Genomic DNA, 25,057 nt, shown 5'->3' with positions numbered 1-25,057 from the left:
CTCGTTCTGTATGATCTGCAGGCGGCGCAGTCGTGCAGGAGCTGCATATCCCCAGACGGGAGCTGCGTACGTCATCAGAGCTCTAATCAGTGTCATGTATATGGACCTCGACACCCTCCTATTCAGTGTGCTTTCCCTGTTGAGCATTGGGTAGAGCTGTTTGAGCCTCGCGTGCGCTCTGTTGGCAACGTACTCGATGTGGTCTCCCCATGTAAGTTTCCGGTCCAGCCAGACACCTAGGAATCCGACGTTCTCTCGGAAACGTATTCGGCGTTTATGTAGTGTTATCTGTGTACTGTGTTAATGTTTGCGCAGTAGTTTCGGTCTGCGTGTAAACAGAACTGCTTCGCACTTGTCGAAGTTTACTTTAATACGCCATCGTTCCAACCAAGGCTCGGGCTCGGCAGTTCTGAGTGCTGTCTGTATTCGTTAATTAATGTTCGACGGTTTCCAAGGAACTTCGTCAGGAGATTACAGCGACATGTGCAGCTCTTTCCACTGTAACATTGACTGACGCAGTTGCGGCGACCGCTCGTCGTTCTGTTATGTGTATAGACGCCGACGGTGAACATTTTGAACATTTGAAGTAACCATGTGCTAACCTGAAGGTTGTACAACACGTGTGATCAATTATTAAATGTAAAATAAATAAATGAGAAATACTCATCATTCCTTAAAGTGTGTATCCTTTCTTCTGGCGGACACTGTATTTGTGTGTGAGTGTGCGACCCCCCGACAGATGATGTGCCCTAGGTGCGCGTCTAGGAGGCGTGCAGGAGGCGCTCGGCGCTGGACGGCTCCGGGCTGCTCCAGAGCGGTGGTCGGGCTCCAGCTCGCTCCAGGACAGCGGCGCGGCGCCGTCTCGACACGTCAGAAACCGGTCGGCAGCATTTCGCAGTTTCGCAGGCGCTGGAGGCGGTGTGACGTCAGAGCGGCCGACGTCAGCGGAGAGTCCGGAGCGGCCAGGAGCAGAGGCCGCAGTCGGGCGGCGCGCGCCAAAGCCTCCAGCCTCCAGCCTCCAGCCTCCAGCCTCCAGCCTCCAGCCTCCGGACCCAGGGCAGCAGCCACGGTGAGCCAGCCCTCCTCACAGCAGGCGATTGCGATTTGTCTCGCCTTCATACTACCCTTTGTTTTACCTTTTTCTTAGAATGGGACCGTCCGTATGCATCTGAATAAACATTAGATTTGTTTTGCGAGAAGCGTTTCGCCTCAGCTGTGTGTTCTGATACAGCTCAACACGTGCTCTTGCTGTACCGCTGGTCAAGTTGTTGTTACGCCCGCAGCACTGATGAAAATTTTCACTGCGGAACACAGAACCACACTCACACTTGTCAGCCTGTTTGGAACAGTTCTGGAAATGCACACGGACGATCCTAAACAAAAAACAACGTTAATGTGATACAAGCAGCCACTGTGCATCGGCAGATCAGAAACATTAAAAATGCAACTGATTTCTTTATTAGCTCCAGCCGTCCCACATGCACCTCTCCGAGGATTTACAGTCTAATTGAATCAATAAAAGGCAATGCTTTTGAATGCTAGAATAGCATTTTATCCATTTTATGCACAAAGCAAAGAATAATAGCATTATCAGGTGTGTTTTTCGAGTTTCACGCCTAGAAACGACGTCATCTTCTTTTTCCTGGTCTCATGCTGTGTCTTCATGGTCTCGGCATGTTATTCTGAATTTGGCAGACTCAGCAGAGGTGACCGGATGCACTTCCTACCGCCACGCCCGTCCACGCCTCCCCCTTCCCCCACCGGGGCGGGAACTGTGTACTGCGTACCCCACTCTCCAAGGACGTAGCCACGATTTTGTCAAAGGCTGGGGGGGGGGGGGGCGAGGGGAGGGGGGAGGAGTCCGATCTGTTAAACAGGTTCTCAAAGAGACTCATGTTGTTCATTTATTCTGAAAATTTCAATAAAGAATGCTGAACCATTTTAGTCGACAATGATATTGGAGTTTTCACCAAACAGAGATATAATCTCTTTACTTAGGAATGCTGTATTTTGGCAAATCACTAAGAACCGGTCATGCTCCAATCTCCCTCCACCTTCCAAGGTCGTTCTAGACTCTTCTTGTTTGAACCTGCATTTGTGCTGAGGAAGTGATCAGGAATGGACTAGCGCTAATTTTTTAGGGCACCACGATTATTACCGAAAGGGCTTTTGGAACAAAGAGGTCTCTTTTCCATAGAGAAGCTACAATTTTTGGTGGCGAAAATGCAAAGGATCTGGAATTATTAAACCTTACACTTTCCCAAATTTCCTCATTTTAAGTATCCATCTGCCACTTCTTGCAGTGTAAGAAAGATCATAGTTCACAATAAAGAATTTCCAGGCAGACAAATTGATGAGCCCAAATGAGAAGAATTTGGGTTTTTATTTGTTTATCGCTGGAGAATTTGGAAAAGCTGCTAGTTGCATACTGTTTTAAAATAAAACAAAATGTATGGCAACAATAGATTAATTCTGAAATTGCATTTTTTTGTTTTATTCTCCGTGTTTGGTTATTCGATAGTGCATGAATTCACACATATTTAACATTTTAAAATTGATAAACCACCAGACACTTATGTACTTTAAAGATTTCTTGATAAGTGGCGCTTATAATATATTTTAAGCTGATATTTTGTATTGAAGGAAGTGTTTGGCAAACTGCTTCCTCAGTTGAAAAAGCTGCTTGAGAGGAGGGTTACTAGGGGAAACAAATTGGACTGGAAACGTAACTTTTTACATTTTTATAATGGCCAATTCTTGGGATGGTACATAATTAAAAACACGACACTCGACTTTAAGGATAATTTTTGAAATAAACAATAGTTTATATTAAGTAGCTAGTCTATTGGTGGTATTTTTACTTACACTATACTACTGAAAAAAAATTAAGAAGTTGTTCTCAATCACTATACCTAACTTCAGCACTTTTTCCAAATTCTGAGGGCACTTGAACACTTTTTGATATGCTTTTCCATTTTGTTGGAATGTGACTGTAAGTATTCCTTAAAACAATATTTAAAACATACTACCTTCCTTTTTAAACAGAAAAAGTTTCAAACAGGTGGTTTTTCTTAACAATCTCGTAACTGTTCAATAGTCCATTGTCTACAACACTGTAACTATCACAAAGACGAGTTTATGTTGCTTCTCACTCAACAACATGAACTTGAACGACTGTTAGATGGTCAGACCAGTGCTTCTAATTCCAGTTAACTAAACAACTCACAGATTTGCATGAATTACATGTAATTACCAGCCACTCAAAATTTTATATACTACTTATTTGGAATAATACCAATAGCACTAATATTTACTTAGAATAACTGGAATTTGAATAAAAAATTTATCCGTAATTATTTTAGTTAGGGGTGTGTCACGTACCGATTCCAATTCCAAAATTGCACCAATAGCGAATTCTCTAGGAATCGACTAGCATAGGAATCGAACAATTCCAGTGTCTTGGGCATAGATTCTTTGTTATTAAACCTTTTTTAAGTTAGTATTCTCATTTTATCTTCACAGCAGTGCAGTCATACGAAAATTGATAACGAAAGGAGCAGAATAGAAAACTATAATCTGTTTGAAATGTCGCTACATCTGACAATAAACCATTTTTTCTGTTTTTTTTTCACTGAAAACGGTGTAATATTTACGAATACATTTATCACTATGAAACACATGCCAGCTGTGTAATATATTTAATAATAATATAATCATACAATATTCAGTGATTTGACACGGATTGTAAACTGTATTACAAAACAAAGCGATGAGCTAAGGACAATGCTTTTTATACCGCCTTATCACTACTCAGCTGTTCAACGCGGACCGAGAGTGACGAGTAACACACCTCCTTCCTTAGTATAGCAAGTTGGAATTCTAGTAAAAAAAAAAGACACGCTTGTCTCTTCTTTCCTTGCATTCTTAGTAGTAATGGCAACTATAAACATTTTCTAACTTTTCATCGGAGTATCTTCCCATTCCGTTAATGTAATTGGTAAATTACACATTCTATCAGTGATAACTTTAAAAAGTACTTTTTTTGTAAATGTCCAGATTTTGGGCAATTCCCCATTTATAGATGTCCTGTTCACTCGACATCAGCCCGACCCACATGTCTAGCCGAGACTAAATATAAAAAAAAGTCTTTCAGTATTCAGTTCGCCGGGAAAATTTTAAATTTTCCAATTATTTCATAGGCCGAAAGTCAGTTAACAACGCAAGTAAGAAATGGAGACAATTAACTCAATATGTTTCCATTCGTAAATGATTGCCTTTCCTCAGCACCTAACAGAAGGGTTTTCTCGATGGCGTCAGCAAGACGTCTGAGAGCGACGGCAAGCAATGAGGCAGCTTCACACACACCACTGCAGTAGCGCCGCTTACCTGAAAAATACCTCCAAGAGCCGAAGCTCGGGTTGTGTGCTACCATTCGCCTTTCTTACAAAGCAAGACTAAACAACTCCTGGACTGTTATCGCAGTCGCTCGTGCCTGTTCACGTTCTTGCTCGCGAGCAGAACATTTGCGGCGTGGTTGGGAGAGGGGGATTCCGCGCGCACAGTGTGGTCAAGAGAATGATACGTCCCCTTAAAAAAATTATTGAATTACTGTGCTGATAAACCTCTTACATTATTTGATTTTCAAACAGCTGAGCAAAACTGAACGTACTCAGACATTTCGCTCTTTACCTATTCTGATCAACACTAAACTGACTTTCAATAATCCCTACAAAAGAATGGCCCTGACTAACATTAACCTATACCTTTCACAAATCACTTACCTCACAAAAATCTTCGTTACTCGAACTACTGCAATACAGCGAGCGCAACTACTGCCAGCTAAATAAAAGATTCAAACTACTGAAGGCACTAACTACTGATAGGCATAGTTGGCAAATGAAAGATTTTGATGGAGAACAAACAATGTACTTACCTTAATAGTGTTCATAAGTCATAATGTATATAGCAGTTCATGACATCCATTATTACAAAAGTACTGTATCTGATGGACACACGTCCAGATCATCTGCTCTCAAAAACCCGCCATCTCACTTCCCCACATCCACCACTGCTGGCGGCTCACCTCCGACTGCGCAACGCTACGTGCTGTTAACATCCAAGTTCCCTAAAACTACAATAGCGAGTTCCAACAATGCAAACCAGCCACAGACTGCACGCAGCACATTCAGTGATTTTCATATAGAGCGCTACGTGGCGTTACCAACATAAAAACCTAAACAGCCTACTTACAACAACACAGGGGAAGAATGAAATTACAATGAAATCCAGACCATTAGCTGCTTACAGGTGTTGATAAATATCAACGGGGACAGTTGAAAATGTGAACCCCGCCCGGGACTCGAACGCAGGATCTTCTGCTTACATAGCAGACGCTCTGTCCGACTGATCCATCGAGGACACAGAGGAATGCGCGACTGCAGGGACTTATCTCTGGCACGCTCCCTGTGAGACCCACATTTCCAACTTACTGTCCACACACTACATTTGTAGTGCCCCAGCCCACTATACTTCTTACCCGCAGCAGTCAATCTACTGATTCCCGTAAGAGTTTGAGCAATGTGAGTGCATCCGCACTGAAGAAGGTCATTGGCCGGTGAGCCTAACCTATATGAAGCCGAAAGAACAGATACCAACTTCATACACAGGAGAAGGCCCAACCGTGAAATAGGGAAGAACCAGTTTTAAAATCGGTGTCACCTAATAGCGGCAAGAGCGAGTCGCAGAGAGCGGAACCTTATGCTGCTACGCAGAAAGGAAGGTTCTCAAAAACTTTAGTGGAACGTAAGACCCTTAAGTTTTCAGGAAGTTCGTTTTAGTAAGGCACTATACAGGATGCTTGTCCTAAGAATCGTCAAACGCATTTTCTCCGGTGCTTCAGCAGATACCCGCAGTTTCGTTTTTGCCAAGTGTAGCTGGAGTCAGCTCAAACAAATACTGCTGGCCATGTCTTTCATGCGACACCCAGGGCCGACGGAGGCGTCGATTTGTTTCCCATTACAAAGAATATGATTTTCAAATCGGAATTTTACGTGCCCATTCGACAGAGCGTTTCCAGATTAGTCAAGTGCGGTATTTTATGGACACGTATTGCCAGGCACAGTAAAGCACGAGGAGTAACCCGTAGACCAGCTGCTGAGCCACTGCACGTCTCTGGACCGCACTGACTGATAGCGGCGTGCGGCAGCGGTGCTCGGTCACTGCCAGACCTCTAGCTTACTCTCGGTATTTTACTGACCCTGTTTACGCACACCGATAAAACGAATATCGCTCTGCAGTAGTTCTAGACCGAGCTGTCGCATGGCCACGTAAAATTCCGCTCTAAATTTAATTTTGTTTGTAACGGGGAAGCAGGCCGGTGTGGCCGTGCGGTTCTAGGCGCTTCAGCCTGAAACCGCGTGACCGCTACGGTCGCAGGTTCGAATCCTGCCTCGGGAATGGATGTGTGTGATGTCCTTAGGTTAGTTAGGTTTAAGTAATTCTAAGTTCTAGGGGACTGATGACCACAGATGTTAAGTCCCATAGTGCTCAGAGCCATTTTTTTTTGTAACGGGAAAAAAACTGGGCGTCTGATCAGAGACACAGTGAGAAGTATCTTCTTGTGTATGTGGTGTCTGTGGACTACCACAAAGCCTTTAACCTCATCGACAGAGCGACACTAGTCCAAAAACACAAACATCTGATGGGAGGCACACACCCATTGGCAATCACAATATGCTCAGATACAACAATATCCAAATATCAGACAGCATAGCAATATCCACCAACATAATCCAGACAAACAGAGTTCTAGAAGGAGATCCAATTAGCCCAACGTTATTCAAAATCATGAACGCAGACGTCAGAGACATAATCAGGGACACCTCTGCATCACTTATTCTCTATGCAGACGACTTGGCAATAGGCTCAGAAAATGCAGAAGAACTCCAAGAGGTCCTCAACTGGCTCACATCGTGGGCGAAAAGAAATAGATTACAAATAAACCACAACAAAACCAAACAAACTTCTTTTAGGAAAGGAGGGAAACAGTCTTCCATAAATACAATGACTCTGCACAATAAACTTTTAGAGGTAGTACCAAAATTCAAGTATCTTGGACTCACCCTGCAAACCACCTTGTCATCCTTCAGTAACCATGTCAAAGAAAGAGCTGCTGTAGCACTAAAAGCCATCTACCACATCCAACAGCCTCAACAAATATCACTGGATACAGCAATGTTACTGTTCAAGTCAGCCATTTCCCCAATAGCTGCCTATGGGCTCAGCATCATATGGGAAAAACTCACCCTAAGCGACCTGATAACAATAGCAAAAGTCAAATCTCTTTACATGAAGAGTCTTCTAGGCATCGGGAAGTCAGTACCCTCCAGGCTAACATGTGTATTAACCAAGGCAAACTATTTCATCGACGACATCAAAATGCAGTATTGGCTGCAAAATAGCAAGCCCGACGAAAATGGACGTCAAACCCTCACCGAGAAGTACAGAGCCATGTGGCCCTATTTCTACTCCACAGACGCCATAATGACGGACGAATGGAAACAAGCAAACTAAAAGCTACGGCACGTAGTAACGCGTTACGCCACGCGCGGATTTCACCACAGATTCTGCCAAATCAAGAGATTTCACCAGCCGAACGAAGACTGTTTGTGATTTGTGTAAGAAACATTGTGAGAGATACCACGCTCAAAACTGCAAAATGAAATCCTCGATTATCAAACTAGCTCTATTATAAAACTGGCTTCATTTGTAATTTCTCTTTGCTCATTGTCCGCTTTCCAATTAATGATATATGGTGTCTTTTCGGACATGTGTGAAAGGTCAGAGACCACATATTTGACTAAGGTGATGATGGCCAATGATCCGTTCAGCCGCGATGCACACCAGGCCCGAGTTGTTACACAATCGGCGAGATGCCGCGACTGATGAGGCTGCCGAGCAGGGGCACAACATCAGTAGCGTGTCCTCTAAGTTGAGAATCCACGTCGGACTGGAGTCGTGGTCGGGTAGTCCGTGCGGTTGTAGCGACTGTTGTGTCCGGATGGCGTAGTGGTCACCGAATCTTGTAGTACGCAGGAGACCTGGGTTCGAATCCAATCCTAGTAGAAATTTTCAACTTGCCCCTTTGATATAAATCAGCGTCCACTGGCAGCTAATGTGTTTCACTCCTTTGTGTCTTAGTGTCTCTTTGGGCTGACTCCAGTTACACAACGCAAGAAGGAAACTGTAAATATCAGCTGAAACACCAGACTACACGCGCCCGACGATCCATAGGATGAACACCCGTCACGTCATACCACGCCAAAGAATACGGAAATGGAAAATGTGAAGGATTTGAGCGTGTACAACAGGTTTTAAAACTTGAAAAGAAGCTCTCTGAAAAGAAGGGACAAGGGAAGAAAAAATCAAGTGAAGGTGCCGCTCGAATAAGCTACAAAATTACACCACTTTTGAAAAATCCACTTCCCCCTTTCGTGGATGGCCGTGTAATAAAAGAATACTTCATAGTTGCAGCAAAACCTTTATGTCGACGTCTGGTAGAACAATTTCGCGTGGTGCCGTTATCAAACATTATAGTCGTCCCATACAGGTTACGGTAGGCGACGTATAGAGCCAGCTTGTTAAATCTTTGAACGGAGTTTGTTGCAGATTCTTTAGCGTTCTATGAAAGTGTAGATACCGCAGGCATACTACTGTATGGGACGTTCTTACCACTGTTGCAGAAAATGTACATCTGTCGTGGAATTTATTAGTTTTTGTGTTAGCAGACGGAGCGCCTGTACAATCAGAATTCCTAGCATAACTATTGGAGGAGGAAAAATGATATAACCTGATGTGCAACTTGAGCTAGTTCTTCTCTAATACGACACGGACTATAAAGACAATCTAAACTCCTCCACGCACTCGCCTCAGGATCGATTTCCTCATTTACGTCATTCCCCACTCGGTACGCCTGCTGTGAAGCCGTCTTACACAGCGCTTGGAAACGGAGTTCTCTGCTGCTTTGGAACGCCGCGAATTTGCGTCTTGTGCGTTGGAGACACGGTAGCTATCACTGCGTCTGAGCCGTGGTAAAAATTTACTGTTTTTGAAGAGCCCGCCGTTTCTGGGGGTGGCGCCTCCGTGGCAGTCGCAGCTTTGGTGTCTCCCTCCGCTGGGAAAGCGGAAAGGTAGCCTGATTACGTGCATTTAAGGGCCGCTATGAGCTCGCTAGTCGGCGAGTCTGGTGAGTTGGTCAGCCGGGTCAGTGTAGGGCAGTCAGTGTCTGTCTGTCGTCCGGAGTGCTAGTATCTGTTAGGCCGCCAGTCTGCTCGAGTTTGTCCAGGCAATGGTGATTGGCGGTTGGATCGATCGGTTGGTCGGTCGCGCACTGGGACACGAGATGACTTGTCCGTCTTGAGCGTCGGCGCATGTGAGGTCGCCACGTGAGTCCAGTGGGCCGCGCCGTATAGCGAGGGGTAGTGGCTTCGCGGCCGACACGAGAGCAACAGGAGTCAATCCACGACATCGGTCTGGCCAGTGCGAGCTGCGACGCCGTGAGACGGGAGATCGGCGCGCCTTCCTGCGTCCGTTGAAGTGGCAGGCAGCGGACGGTTCGGGAGAGCGATTTGGGGGTGCTGCGCCAAGTCTTCGCCAGACATTGCAGTTTATTAGAAGTTAAGTGATTCGTGATATGTTGTTTCATTTACTTGTTAAATTCTACTTGTTTTCTTGGTCAGTCTCTCGTCCCCTGCTTGCTCGTCTGTCCCCCGTCCGCATTTGTTAGGCAGTTAGTGTCTGTCTGTCTGTCTGTCTGTCTGTCTGTCGGTCTGCCGTACGTTAATAGCTGCCTCTGTCATGTTTGTCGGATTCGGTGTTAACGAATAGTGTAACGGCCGAATTCCTGAAATATGTTTTTATCTTGCCTATCATCTTGAGAGGTGGTACATGTGTAATGTAGAGCATGTTTTTATATTTTATGTAAGACTGCATTTCATGGGTTTTCATTTAAATGGTCATTTTAGTATATGAAGTTGCCACCCTTCCACCGTAAGAGTTTTTTTATTTTTTTTTTTTAATCAAGTTGCATCTTCGGTGGCAAGTTAATTTTATAATGTTAGTGTTTTGTACCATTTCCATCCCTCCTACAGGGTGCATAGTTTATGTGCTTCTGTGAGTTGTTAAAATTTTTAGTTTAAAGTAATCTGGTGTGTTGCAGATTTGCACCAGTGTAGTATTTCAGAGGTTGTTGTGAGTGATCGTGACTACGGCTGTGTCAAAAGGGAGTGGTTAGGTTCTCAGCCCGAAAGCTCATACTGTCAAAATATGTTCTTTCTGCCTCTTAATAAATTATAACTTGATACGTAGAGGGTGCTTTCTGATTATAATTTTAAATTTGTTTAAAAAAAAGGGCTTTTAGGAATAAAATTTCCATTTCTTGAAAGAAATTTAATTGTTTTTGTTAGTTACCCAGTGGCAACTACTTCCACGCACACATAGTGTCATTAAATGTGTTAATGTTATTGATGAATCGCTAGTAAATAAAGTAAGTTCTTAAAAAAATGGCTCTGAGCACTATGGGACTTAACATCTTAGGTCATCAGTCCCCTAGAACTTAGAACCACTTAAACCTAACTAACCTAAGGACACCACATACATCCATGCCCGAGGCAGCATTCGAAACTGCGACCGTAGCAGTCCCGCGGTTCCGGACTGTAGCGCCTAGAACCGCACGGCCACCGCGGCCGGCTATGTTCTTAAGAAAAGGTTTTGAAAGTAAAATCCACGGTTCAGCGTCGTCGTCCGAAGACATCTATCTGAGAAGACGTGAGGTTCAGAAAGTTCCAGTTTTCAGCTGATTTGATGATTTTGTGAACGTGTAGATCCTGGTGGACTTAATTTTACAGGAATTACACAACTTTTATGGTAGGTATCCCGAAACATAGATTTTTGATATGGTATCGGAACGGTAAGCATATTTCATTATCATATGCCGAGCGCATTTTCTGTGTTATTATTTACGATTGCGAGTGCCACCGTTTTCATCCAACGGTCCGGAATTGGATCTTTCTCACGATTATCTCCAGGGTATTCAACAAGTCATTCAGGAAACCCGCCAGGACAGCCGACCGCGCCAACGCGCCGCTCTTGGGAGAAAATGTTTCCACACTCGAACTTGAGGTTTACTCTAGTCGCAGGTGGGTTGGGTACGCAGATCCCGTCCCAGAGGCAACGCTGGCGCGACGATGCTTTGGTTGTTATGGTTGCGTATGGAGTACCACTGGGCTGTGTCCGTCTGACTTCAGAATGCGCCAGGGTTTTATATGAAGTTGAGGGGTTGGGGTTGTGTGCCTGTTTTCTGTGTGTAAACTTCTGTTTGGTGTTTTATGTACGAGGGTCACTCCAAAAGAAATGCACACTATTTTTGTAAAAACACTGTTTTCATTCTGCGTGTGTGCAAGTTTTACAGTGTGTAGAAGCATCCTTCCCACTTGTTTTCAAACTTAGTTCAACCTATTCCAGTGAGTGGCGCCATCACAGCATGTCTTCAAAATGGCTGCTACACTTGACGTTCGTCAGAAGCAACGTGCTGTCATAGAATTCCCGGGCTGTGAAAACGAGACAGTGGGAAACATCCACAAGAGGTTGAAAAAGGTGGAGATGCTGATGTCTATCGCAGTACAGTTAGTCGGTGGGCAAGCAGGTTACATGATGAAAGCGGGCACGGCAATATTGAGGATTGTCCTCGCAGCGGCAGGCCTCGTACTGCACACACTCCAGACAATGTGCAGAGAGTTAACGAATTGGTGACGCTGACAGAACGAATTGTCACACTACGTTGGGTTAAGGGAAGGAAGTGTTTGCAGAATACTGAAGGTGTTGGCGTTAAAAAAGATTTGTGCCAGGTGGGTTCCCAGATGTTGACAGTGGCTCAAAAAGAAACAAGAAAACATTTGGAACAGTACGAATATGGTGGAGATGAATTTCTTGGAAGAATTGTGACAGGTGATGAAACATGGCTCCATCATTTTTCACCAGAGACGAAGAGGCAATCAATGGAGTGGCATCATGCAAATTCACCCAAGAAAAAAAATTCAAAACCACACCTTCTGCTGGAAAAGTTATGGGTACGGCGTTTTTCGATTCCGAAGGACTCTTGCTTGTGGACACCATGCCAAGTGCAACCACCATAAATTCTGATGCATATCTGACGACACTGAAGAAACTTCAAGCTCGACTGAGTCGTGTTCAACCACATCGGCAAAAGCAGGATGTTTTGCTGTTGCACGACAATGCACGGCCACATGTCAGTCAAAAAACCGTGGAAGCGATCACAAAACTGGGATGGACAACACTGAAACACCCGCCTTACAGTCTTGACTTGGCTCCATGTGACTATCATCTCTTTGGGAAACTGAAAGACTCTCTTCGTGGAACAAGGTTTGTAGATGATGACTCTCTTGTGCACGCTGCCAAACAGTGGCTCCAACAGGTCGGTCCAGAATTTTATCGCACGGGTATACAGGAGCTGGTTCCAAGATGGCCTAAGGCAGTTGAGAGGGATGGAAATAATGTGGAGATATGAAAATATTGTTCCTAAAGGATGTATCTATACACTGTAAAACTTTCAAACATATAGAATAAAAGATGGAATTTAAAAAAAATAGTGTGTATTTCTTTTGGAGTTACTCTCGTATGTGTTATTGCTCCCTAACGAGAGTTGTAAAGGCTAATTTTGGGCGTCTGTGAGAAGCTTCTGGTGGTTCGTTTCCAAAATTGTGAATGAGAAAGTGGGGCGAAGTTTGCTTTGTTTTCGTAAAATTTTGTGGCTTTGTCCTGAATAAGTGTGCAGATGGTGTGTTGGCCTAGAAAGTCACTTATATATAGGAGTTGGGGACGTATCTGCCAGCGCCTGAGATGACACGGAAAACATTGTTCTGGAGACGTTGCAGTCCGGATAGTGCTGTGTCTGACGCCATACACCATACCCCCGAGCCATACAGAATGACTAGAAGTATGAGCTGGGGCCAGACCATACTAAACCCACGATTTAGTAGGGTAGCAAAAACGTATCAGTAGAAATGCCAGAGATTGCATGATTGAGGAGCAAGTGTCCCACCTTGCCAGGCCTTGAGGACGCCCGTACGTGTCAGGAACAGGAGGAAACGGTGGTATGCGAGATGGCACAGCGTCTACAACGTCATCTGTGGTCTCTATTTCCGACCGAGGGCGTCACCGGCCGAGCAGAAAAGCCAAGGTGCGCGCGACAGGACCACTTGCCTGGAATTTTAATCGCCATCAAATTCCGTGCCCGTGGACGTCGCCGCTCACAGGTATCAGGTGTTGCGTTAACTACGGGGAAGTAGCGACTGGTCCGGCTGACCTTGAGCTTCCAGATGCGTCGGCGTTTCCCTGCAATTCATTACGGAAGGCAGCGCGCGCGGCGGTGTTTACGGCGACAGCGTGGGCGGGGCCTCGGAGGCGATCAGCAGCTGATGGCTGGCCACTGCGCGTGGCGGCGGCACCGCTCTCTGGCGCGCAACACTCTGCGGACGTCGCTGTCACAATTATACAGCACTCCCCAACTGCAGTCCGGAGGTTGCGCCTCACTTACCCGTAATGACTGATTTTATCCATAGTGGATTTGACCTCTTGTTATAATTCAGTGTTAAAATGTCGGTTCAGCCACCTGTCGTGCTGCAAAATCACTAAAATTGACGCGTTTACAAGGTGCAAAGCTCCATCGTCAGAATATGAGACCAGAGTTTCTCCTGGCGTATACAACTTTCAAATAACTTCCGAGAATTCAGCCACGTAACACTTCCAGCGACCGCCGATATTTCGGAGGGAGAACACCCCGCCACTTTCAAGGCAAACTGCAACGGACAGGCGGCGTACATGCAAATTTAAAACCTCGGTTCTCGGACTGATACAGGAAAGATAACACACACACTGAACACTAGTGCCACCAAAGATGACCAAAGTCAGAGCTCTCGATAGTGGGACTATGAATTCGCAGGTGAGGTAGCATTGACTCTGTCCCTCTGTTTTTTGACAAGGGAGAGAGCCGGATTCCAAACAGAGTTTAAACAGAAACTTACATCCCTGTTAACAAGGTTGCTCGCTAATTTAATCTCTTCCTCCCTAATAACACTGTCCCAATAGCTGGACGAGCATGCCAATATTTCGGTGTTATTATATAACATGGGGTGACCAGTATCCAAGCAATGTTCGGCAATACCAGATTTATTTGGCTGCTGTAATCGTGTGTGCCGTTTATGCTCAATACATCGGTCCTCCACGGTCCTGATAGTTTGACCAATATGTGCCATGCCGCAGCTACAAGCTGTCCGTTGCAGTTTGCCTTGAAAATGGCGGAGTGTTCTGCCGCCGAAATATCGGCGATCGCTGAAAGTGGTAACTGGCTGAATTCCCGGAAGTTATTTGAAAATCGTTAGAATAATTCCGCAAGAATTTTATAAAAGCGGTAAAGGTAAAAATATTACAAATTCGTGGTCCCTCCTTGTGATAGTGTCTTCCTGAAAAGTGCTTCAACATCATTCGTCCAGTCGATGAAACAAAATGATGTGTACTGACGTCTGCTACAGCAGTAGTTATTCGCCTGCATGGTCTGTACACATCCAGGAAGTGCGCACGCACGCGCACGCACGCGCACACACGCACACACACACACACACACACACACACACACACACACACACACACACACACACACACACACACACGGGGCCTGGAAATGGCCGGAAAAGGCCCTATGAACATGTGTCCAGAAATGTATCGTTGCAACCGTACATGTGTCTGACGAATGACAGTTCCTCTGACCACAACACGCGTCCTCAAAATGGTTAAAATGGCTCTGAGCACTATGGGACTTAACATCTACCGAGCGAGGTGGCACAGTGGTTAGCACATTGGACTCGCATTCGGGAGGACGTCGGTTCAATCCCTGTCCAGCCATCCTGATTTAGGTTTTCCGTGATTTCCCTAAATCGCTCCGGGCAAATGCCGGGATGGTTTCTTTGAAAGGGCGCGGCCGACTTCCTTCCCGTCCTTCCCTAATCAGATGAGACCGATGACCTCGCAGTTTGGTCTCTTCCCCCAAACAACCCAACCCCAACAACATCTGAGGTCATCAGTCACCTAGAACTTAGAACTACTTAAACCTAACTAACTTAAGGACATCACACACATCCATGCCCGAGGCAGGATTCGAAGCTGCGACCGTAGCAGTTGCGCGGTTCCAGACTGAAGCGCCTAGAACCGCTCGGCCAACGCGGCCGGCTGACGCGTCTTCCTTGTGTGTTGTAGCCTGTGTGATTCACGCAGCGTACTGTAAGCAGCAGAAGGGTCCAGTATTCATGGTGGGGACAAACAGGGATGGTATTTGTGTACGATCAAGCAGGCGGAAACGGTCGAGAGGCAGCACGGCTACACCAAACTGAGTACGCCGGGCGGGATAGTCGCGCGGTCTGTGGCGCCTTGTCACGGTCCGCGCGGCTCCTCCCGTCGGAGGTTCGAGTTCTCCCTCGGGCATGGGTGTGTGTGTCGTCCTTAGCGTAAGTTAGTTTAAGTTACATTATGTAGTGTGTGAGCTTAGGGACCGATGACCACAGCAGTTTGGTCCCATAAGACCTTACCACAAATTACCAAAATTTTCCAAACCAACCATGTCACACAATACTGCAAGCCCTTTTTGCGCGTCTGTGTGATCATCGGTGCTTCCAGACAGACGAACGTGCAGGGAGGCGGTGGACTGTGCGTACACCAGATTTGGAAGACCGAGTTCTACAGGATATCGAGACGGACCCTAACACAACCTCCAGGCAGATGGCTCGTCAACATGATGTAAACCACAGTATGGTTACGTCTATCGTGCATGAGAACTGCTACTGCCCCTATCACCCGCAATACACAGGAAACACACGGCGCGTGGTCAGAGAAACTTCCATTCGTCAACGCCATCTACCGTGGCAACGATACATTTCCAGACACAAATTCATAGGACCTTTTCTCCTCCACTTCCAATCAGGAATTCGTTCCTGGAGTTTGTCGGCTTTATCAATGTTCACCCTGTATATACAGGGCGCGTCACTAACCATTGCCACCTACAATAACTCCGAAAGCATGATAGTAGCTGAAACGTTTGTGGGACAAATGTTGCATGGGACAACAGGGGCCATAACATGACATTGGTTTTTTGTTGCTCGATGGAGTCGCGTCAGAGATATGAAGGTCAACTTCGTTTTTTTAATGGTCTGCTATAGTTTGCTACTTATTTTCTGATAGCGGCTATCGAGACGATTCCAATGATGTGTAACAGTAAGGTCTTTGAAGGTCGCATGAACGGCCATTTACTGTTCGAAGTGATGAACATTGGTATCAATGCAGTGCTGAAATCTTATCATGGACTGAGTGGTATTCCTTATCACTTCGGCGCCTATCGAAACACACGCTCTGAAGATTCTCTCTCGCATATCGCGCAAATAATAAATATTCGCCGAATACGGCGTATTCATCTATCGTGCCATTGACATGTAAACACCATTCGACGGTTTCGCAATACAGCACTAATACGAACTGTAGTATCATCGAATCAAGCGAATGTGAAAGATGTAATCCTTCGAAGAACATGTAAATATGCTTCTGATTTACGGAGAATGCCAACGAAATTCAGTGAGAGCTAGAGACTTATACGCTGAAAGATATCCTCAACGTACTCACCCTACACGTCGTACATTTAAATATGTGTTTGATAAATTGAGAACAACTGGATCTTTCATACATCGGAAACATCCAGCAAAGGAAAGTTACTGACGAGGAAACGAAAATTGGTACTCTTGCCACTGTGGTTCGAGATCCTTGTGTTAGTTCGCGTCAAATTGCAAGGGTATCAGGCATAAGCCACAGTAGTGTTCTTCGTGTTCTGCATCGCCATAAATATCATCCTTACCATATCAGTCTCCACCAAGAATTAAATGGTACGGATTGTATGCGTCGCATTGAATTCGGCCGATGGGCTCAACTTCAGATTCAGAGGGATGACACATTTATTAATTTGATTCTATTTACTGACGAGGCTACATTCACGAACCATGGGAACGTTAATTCGCATAACATGCATTATTGGGCAACTGAAAATCCATATTGGCTGCGGCAAGTTGCACACCAAAAACAGTGGTCGGTGAATGTATGGTGTGGGATTCTGGAGAACAGAATTATCGGCTACTATTTCATCGAGGAAATCTTAATGGTAGGAAGTACACCACATTCCTGCAAGAAACATTATGTCTCTTACTGGAAGAAACAAGGAACGGAATGTGGTATCAACACGATGGGTGTCCCACACATTTTTCGCTGATGGCTGGAAATGAGTTGCAGAGACAGTTCCCAGATCGTTGGATTGGACGCGAGGGATGTGTCGTGGCCTGCTCGTTCGCCAGACTTGATGCTCAAATGGTTCAAATGGCTCTGAGCACTATGGGACTTAACATCTGAGGTCATCCGTCTCCTAGACTTAGAACTACTTAAACCTAACTGACGTAAGGACATTACACACATCCATGCTTGAGGCAGGATTCGAACCTGCGACCGTAGCAGCAGTGCGGTTCCGGACTGAAGCGCTTCGAACCACTCTGTCACAGCGGACGGCGCATTTGACACCTCTGTATTTCTTTCTTATGGGGATACGTGAAAGACATTGTTGATAAAGACGTTCCAACTTCACCCGGAGATATGCGAGAGGGAATTGTCAGAGCATGTGCTTCGAAAAGTGCCGACGTGGTAAGGAATACCACTCAATCCATGATAAGAGTTCAGCACTGCATTGACACCAAAGGTCATCACTTCGAACACCTGTAAATGGACGTTCATGCCACGTTTGTAACCTTCGTTGACATTCAAAGACCTTACTGTTACACATCATTGGACTCGTCTCGATAGCCGCTATCAGAAAATAAGTACCAAACTATAGCATCCCGCTTAAAAAAACAAAGTTGACCTTCATATCTCTGAAGCGACCACACCTAGCAATAAAATACCAACGTCATATTACGGCCCCTGTTGTCCCATCCAACTTTTGTCCCACAAACTTTTCAGTTACTATCATACTTTCGTTCTTGGTGGCAATAGTTAGTGAATCACCCTTTATAATGTAATGAGTAGTTAGAATCTGCAAAATGCATGCCAGTCTCCCTAAATTATCCCAAAAAGGTGGAAAATTCTTTTGTTAATTACCTGAATACATTTTTGCATGGCAGATATAAATACTACACAGATTTCCATAACAATTTTGGTAATGGTGTTTGCTGATACTACAGCACTAAACTTCAAAACTTTCAGTGGCCTGCCTCTCGCCAGAAATCTCAAAGTTACTCCATATAACCGCAGACTGCGGTTGACTCTTGCACTCTCGTATTAACGTATTTTGTTCTCTACTTTGTGCCGTGCGAACACTAATAATTTGCCGAATGATGCCGAACTTATACGAAGATAATTCATAAAAAGTTTCGGTCTGTGACACTTCCTCGTTTCTTGCAGTTTTACATTGCTTTTTGCCAGCCACACCCAGTATAGTTGCGTCAGATACTCCTTGTAAAATCGCATTGGCAACTGACGATGTTACTGACGGTGTGTCGGTCGCTTCTACATTGAATGACTAATATTCTAAGCAAATACTGAACGCGTACTGTCCCCTTTACAACAAACATTCGGCGTTACACATAGCCTTTTCGACAATCCTTGCTCCCAGGTACGATAAATGAATGGGGCACACTCTTCTACGTGTTTTCGAGTACAGTTAACTTGGCAAATTTCTTCCACTTTTTGTCCTCCTCCTCGTGGTCTGTTCATACCAGTGGTGTCTTCTCTTCTGCACTTTCTTGAACACTCCATCAGCTTTTAGAGTTGCTCGGATTTTCTCATTTGAAATCAGGTCCACTATGGTGAATTCATACATCCACCTCAACAGCCTCATCTCGACTACACCTCGCTTACTGCACTGCCTCTTAGTTGTGCCCACGTCTCTGCTCCACATAATAATGCTGGTCATATGAATGCTTTATACGCCTTCCCCTTGATGTTACTACAAAGCTCCGTTGAAGGGCCGACGGCACCGACGGACTACCATGTCATCCTCCGTCAATGGAGAAGGACATGGAGGCGCACATGGTCAGCACACAGCCCTCCCTGCCGTTGTCAGTTTTCGTGACCGGAGCCGCTCCTTTTCAGTGAAGTAGCTACTGAATTGTTCTCAACACTGCTGACTGCATCCAGCTTGCCAACAGACCCGGCGGTCACACATCCAAGTGCTAGCCAAGCCTGACAGTGCTTAACTCCTGTGATCTGACGAGAACCAGTGTTTCCACTGTGGAGAGACGATTAACCTTGATGTTAATATTTCTATTTCACTCACAGAGGATTCCGGACACCCTCTTCATCCAGCTCGGGCTCTGCGATCTACGTATCTCGGAAACAAGATTTCCAGCAATTAACACAATTGACCCGAGGTGTCTGAAGCTATCTGGGAGTTTCCGCAGGCATAAAGGTTTTCCTCCCGCTGATGTTAAGTCCAAGGTCCCTTTTCTCCAGTGCTCGCCTCCAGTCAGTCTTCAGGCACCACTCCAAACCATCCTTGCTTCGTCTGCAAACGACACCCAAGAATGAACTTTGAGTTCGACGAATGGTGTAACAGCGCAACTTTTAATATTTACCCCTTGAAAGTGCGACTATTTACATTTCATTGAGTGGATATCCAACAAGACAATGTTATTTTCTTTGCAATCACGACTTGCACCGTGTCCTACACGTCCTGTAAACATTAGCTGAAATTTCTGCATAAGGGATAATCTCTGATCCCTTATTGTAACAGAGGAGCTGGTTTCTGTGGCGTGCAGCGCTTCTCTGTGGATTTTGTTAATAAGCGGCTAGCCAATACGGAAAGAACACACTGGTGCTAGTGCTCCAGTTTAGAACACGTACATTGAGGTCTTGTCTGAGGCTAATGTAATGCATTTTGAAAGTCAGTCATCTTGTTGAATTTGGAATTTAGAAAATTTAATGATTTAATGATTTTCTGGAGTCTTAACAGACAGATAAAAACCATATTTTTTGTTGCATAAAAAGAATGTAGGATAATACACCCTTTCTTAATGTGGAAAGCTGACTACGAATTTTATTTCAAGGGGTACAGCATACACGAACCCCAATGTGTTTGCTCATCGGAATAGAACTTCGAACGGATGGACTCCGGTAGCAATCCGCTAGCCTGTGCACGGTCTAAACTTTTCTGGGAAAATTTCATTCAGAATAAAAGAGTTTCCCTCTTTCTTTCAAAAAAGACTTTCCTGGACGGATAATGCTTACCAGGATCCAGTCTATGATATTGTCATTCCCGAGCGGGAAGGCGTACAGGTCCCCGGCACGAATCCGCCCGGCGGATTAGTGTCGAGGTCCGGTGTGCCGGCCAGCCTGTGGACGGTTTTTAGGCGGTTTTCCGTGTGCCTCGACGAATGCGGGCTGGTTCCCCTTATTCCACCTCAGTTACACTATGTCGGCGATTGCTACGCAAACAGTCTCAACGTACGCGTACACCATAATTTACCACTCGTCTGGTGTGAGACGTTCCCTGGGAGGTTCACTGGGGGCCGAATAACACAATAAGGTTGGGTTCGGTGTGGGGGGCGGTAGGGTGGGTGGACTGCTTTTGCCTGTTGTGGGGTGATTAGATTAGATTAGTTTTTCGTTCCATAGATCCGTGCTGAGGAGATCCTCGTGGATGTGGAACATGTCAATTTTTTTTTAAGCTGAAATAACAATACCAATAACATGAATATACAGGGTGTTACAAAAATGTACGGCCAAACTTTCAGGAAACATTCCTCACACACAAAGAAAGATAATATGTTATGTGGACATGTGTCCGGAAACGCTTACTTTCTAAGTTAGAGCTCATTTTATTACTTCTCTTCAAATCACATTCATCATGGAATGGAAACACACAGCAACAGAACGTACCAGCTTGACTTCAAACACTTTGTTACAGGAAATTTTCAAAATGTCCTCCGTTAGCGAGGACACATGCATCCACGCTCCGTCGCATGGAATCCCTGATGCTCTGATGCAGCCCTGGAGAATGGCCTATTGTATCACAGCCGTCCACAATACGAGCACGAAGAGTCTCTACATTTGGTACCGGGGTTGCGTAGACAAGAGCTTTCAAATGCCCCCATAAATAAAAGTCAAGAGGGTTGAGGTCAGGAGGGCGTGGAGGCCATGGAATTGGTCCGCCTCTACCAATCCATCGGTCACCGAATCTGTTATTGAGAAGCGAACGAACACTTCGACTGAAATGTGCAGGAGCTCCATCGTGCATGAACCACATGTTGTGTCGTACTTGTAAAGGCACATGTTCTAGCAGCACAGGTAGAGTAGCCCGTATGAAATCATGATAACGTGCTCCATTGAGCGTAGGTGGAAAACATGGGGCCCAATCAAGACATCACCAACAATGCCTGCCCAAACGTTCACAGAAAATCTGTGTTGATGATGTGATTGCACAATTGCGGGCGGATTCTCGTCAGCCCACACATGTTGATTGTGAAAATTTACAATTTGATCACGTTGGAATGAAGCCTCATCCGTAATGAGAACATTTGCACTGAAATGAGGATTGACACATTGTTGGATGAACCATTCGCAGAAGTGTACCCGTGGAGGCCAATCGGCTGCTGATAGTGCCTGCACACGCTGTACATGGTACGGAAACAACTGGTTCTCCCGTAGCACTCTCCATACAGTGACGTGGTCAACGTTACCTTGTACAGCAGCAACTTCTCTGACGCTGACATTAGGGTTATCGTCAACTGCACGAAGAATTGCCTCGTCCATTGCAGGTGTCCTCGTCGTTCTAGGTCTTCCCCAGTCGCGAGTCATAGGCAGGAATGTTCCGTTCTCCCAAAGACGCCAATCAATTGCTTCGAACGTCTTTCTGTCGGGACACCTTCGTTCTGGAAATCTGTCTCGATACAAACGTGCTAATCCATACATCAAATGGGCATCTGCCAACTCCGCATTTGTAAACATTGCACTGACTGCGAAACCACGTTCGTGATGAACACTAACCTGTTGATGCTACGTACTGATGTGCTTGATGCTAGTATTGTAGAGCAATGAGTCGCATGTCAACACAAGCACCGAAGTCAATATTACCTTCCTTCAATTGGGCCAACTGGCGGTGAATCGAGGAAGTACAGTACATACTGATGAAACTAAAATGAGCTCTAACATGGAAATTAAGCGTTTCCGGACACATGTCCACATGACATCTTTTCTTTATTTGTGTGTGAGGAATGTTTCCTGAAAGTTTGACCGTACCTTTTTGTAACACCCTGCATACAATACATCGTTTGTTTCTATTAACCACTTAGAGCTAAGGCGAGGATGAAGCCTCTCCTTCGTTTCTAGTTCCCCGGTTCAATACACACATACGCACACACATATAACAAACATCAAATACAAGAAATTTTGATTTCTCAGTGGAGGGTGAAGAGTCAAAATATTATCTTTGATACTGCAAGATTAACTCTGGTTTTTATCTTTTTTTTACGAATAAGGGGGCAAAAATCTTTCTCGTGCATTACGTAGCCTCCGCCACAGACCGTACGCCGGCTTTCGGAGTACTAACCGCGCCGTAACGCTTTAAACTGCGAGAAGGTGTCAAACGGATCGATGAAGTAACGGCGAGTGAATGCCAGTGTCACGGGCGCGCCAACAGCAGACGGAGCCTGCGGTCGCGATGACTCAGCGCCGGTCCTGCCAAGTCATCGTCCGCGGCCCTCGGCGCCTTCCTCAAACAAGGCAGGCAACCACCCTGCAAAGCTGGGGTGTCCAACCTTCCAGCCCACCTGCACCACACCGCAGGAAGACGATGTGTTTTTGGGCCGCACGTAATATACAAAGAGAATTCAAGAAGTAGAGGCACTTCCGCAATTTCTCGCCGTAAGGCTTGGCAACACTGCTAGTATCCAGGTTTCTGATGGCTAATGGCTCTGAGAACTGAGGGACGTAACATCTGAGGTGATCAGTCAGTATCCAGGGCTGCAGAATTGTCGTCTTATAATATCCCTTCCCTTAGTTAATTGCAATAATGTGCCAATTCTCTCTTGAATGAATGTGAATTGCACTGGGCGACTGTGCAGATAAAAAAAAATGAAAAAATGAAAAAAAGAAAAAACAAGAATATTATGTTTGTGAAGTTAAATTGCAGGACATTTTCTAACAAAAATCTTGAAGATTCTCTGAAAATAATAATAATTATTATCATTATTTTTGTATCTCCGACGACAGAGATTGGCTGGAGCAAGAATTCTTCTTTTGAATCTCGGCGATGTCGATCCCGGGACTTCACAGCTGCGACGATCGACGATTTAGTATTGACGGTTCTGCACGATCTCAAATAAAAACGGGAGGGGAATGAAAATGGCACCAGATGCTTAATCGCTGTAGCGAGAATAAATCCACGTCCGGGCTATTGAACGTGTTATTATAAATTCGATGCAGGCTCTTGAAATTATTGCCGCCACAGGATGTAAATCTTGCTGGTATAACTTATATAACGTCCAGTGTGAAGTATCGGGTTTTTAAAAGAATGAATTACCTTTTCCTGTTTTGTTGTCTTTGACGGTGATTGTATACGACGTTTATTCATCAAGATAAGCTCTTTCGAATTACAATGGTTTTTTAATCGTTCCACCTTTTCTATATGCACACCAAACATTAAAGTCACAATTATAATTGCAATGGCGTACTATCCCTTTCATACCACTATATACTCGTATATATACGGGTTGGTCCATTCACAGTGACCGGGCCTTGACTTTGAACGTCGTGTACAGTTCTGCCACTGGGCACAAGAGAAATTACGGGACGATGACAGATTTTTTGCACGCGTTCTATTTAGCGACGAAGCGTCATTCACCAACAGCGGTAACGTAAACCGGCATAATATGTACTATTGGGCAACGGAAAATCCACGATGGCTGCGACAAGTGGAACATCACCGACCTTGGCGGGTTAATCTGTGGTGCGGCATTATTGGAGGAAGGATAATTGGCCCCCATTTTATCGATGGCAGTCTAAATGGTGCAATGTATGCTGATTTCCTACATAATGTTCTACCGATGTTACTACAAGATGTTTCATTGCATGACAGAATGGCGATGTACTTCCAACATGATGGATGTCCGGCACATAGCTTGCGTGCGGTTGAAGCGGTATCGAATAGCATATTTCATGACAGGTGGATTGGTCGTCGAAGCACCATACCATGGCCCCTCACTTTCACCGGATCTGACGTACCCAAATTTCTTTTTGTGGGGAAAGTAGAAGGATATTTGCTATCGTGATCCACCGACAACGCCTGACAACATGCGTCAGCGCATTGTCAATGCATGTGCGAACATTACGGAAGGCGAACTACTGGCTGTTGAGAGGAATGTCATTACACGTATTGCCAAATGCATTGAGGTTGACGGACATCATTTTGAGCATTTATTGCAGTAATATGGAATTTACAGGTAATCTCGCTGTAACAGCATGCGTTCTCAGAAATGATAAGTCCACAAAGGTACATGTATCACATTTGAACAACCGAAATAAAATGTTCAAACGTACCTATGTTCTGTATTTTAATGTAAAAAACCTACCTGTTACCAACTGTTCGTCTAAAATTGTGAGCCATATGTTTGTGACTATTACAGCGCCATCTATCACAAAGCGAAAAATGTGGTCCAAGTAAAATACTCATATTTCTTTACGTACTACACGAATATGTAATAAAAAATGAGGGTTCCTATTTAAAAAACGCAGTTGATATCCATTTGATATATGGCAGCGCCATCTAGCGTGCCAACCATAGCGCCATCTGGTTTCTCCCTTCAAGCTAGACAAGTTTCGTTCTTTGTAGGTTTTTCGTTTGACGCTTATTTCGTGAGATATTTGGCCCGGTCACGATCAATGGACTACCCTGTGTACCTCTCTCTAT

General features: G+C 45.0%; 1 protein-coding gene across 1 annotated transcript in view; it reads left to right on the top strand.

The window, feature by feature from the left end:
- The first annotated feature begins 997 nt into the window (after window positions 1-997).
- The window catches only part of LOC126418880 (D-xylose transporter), a 346,281-nt gene continuing 322,221 nt past the window's right edge, over window positions 998-25,057 (top strand). The window contains exon 1 of the mRNA XM_050085881.1: window positions 998-1,069. The gene's annotated coding sequence lies outside the window, so the exon portion shown is untranslated. The remainder of the gene's footprint in view (window positions 1,070-25,057) is intronic.

Source organism: Schistocerca serialis, chromosome 9, assembly GCF_023864345.2.
Source record: "Schistocerca serialis cubense isolate TAMUIC-IGC-003099 chromosome 9, iqSchSeri2.2, whole genome shotgun sequence".
In the NCBI taxonomy this organism is placed as follows: Eukaryota; Metazoa; Arthropoda; class Insecta; order Orthoptera; family Acrididae; genus Schistocerca; species Schistocerca serialis.
The sequence above is the reverse complement of the archived record's forward strand: the minus strand, read 5'-3'. Positions and strand labels throughout refer to the sequence as shown.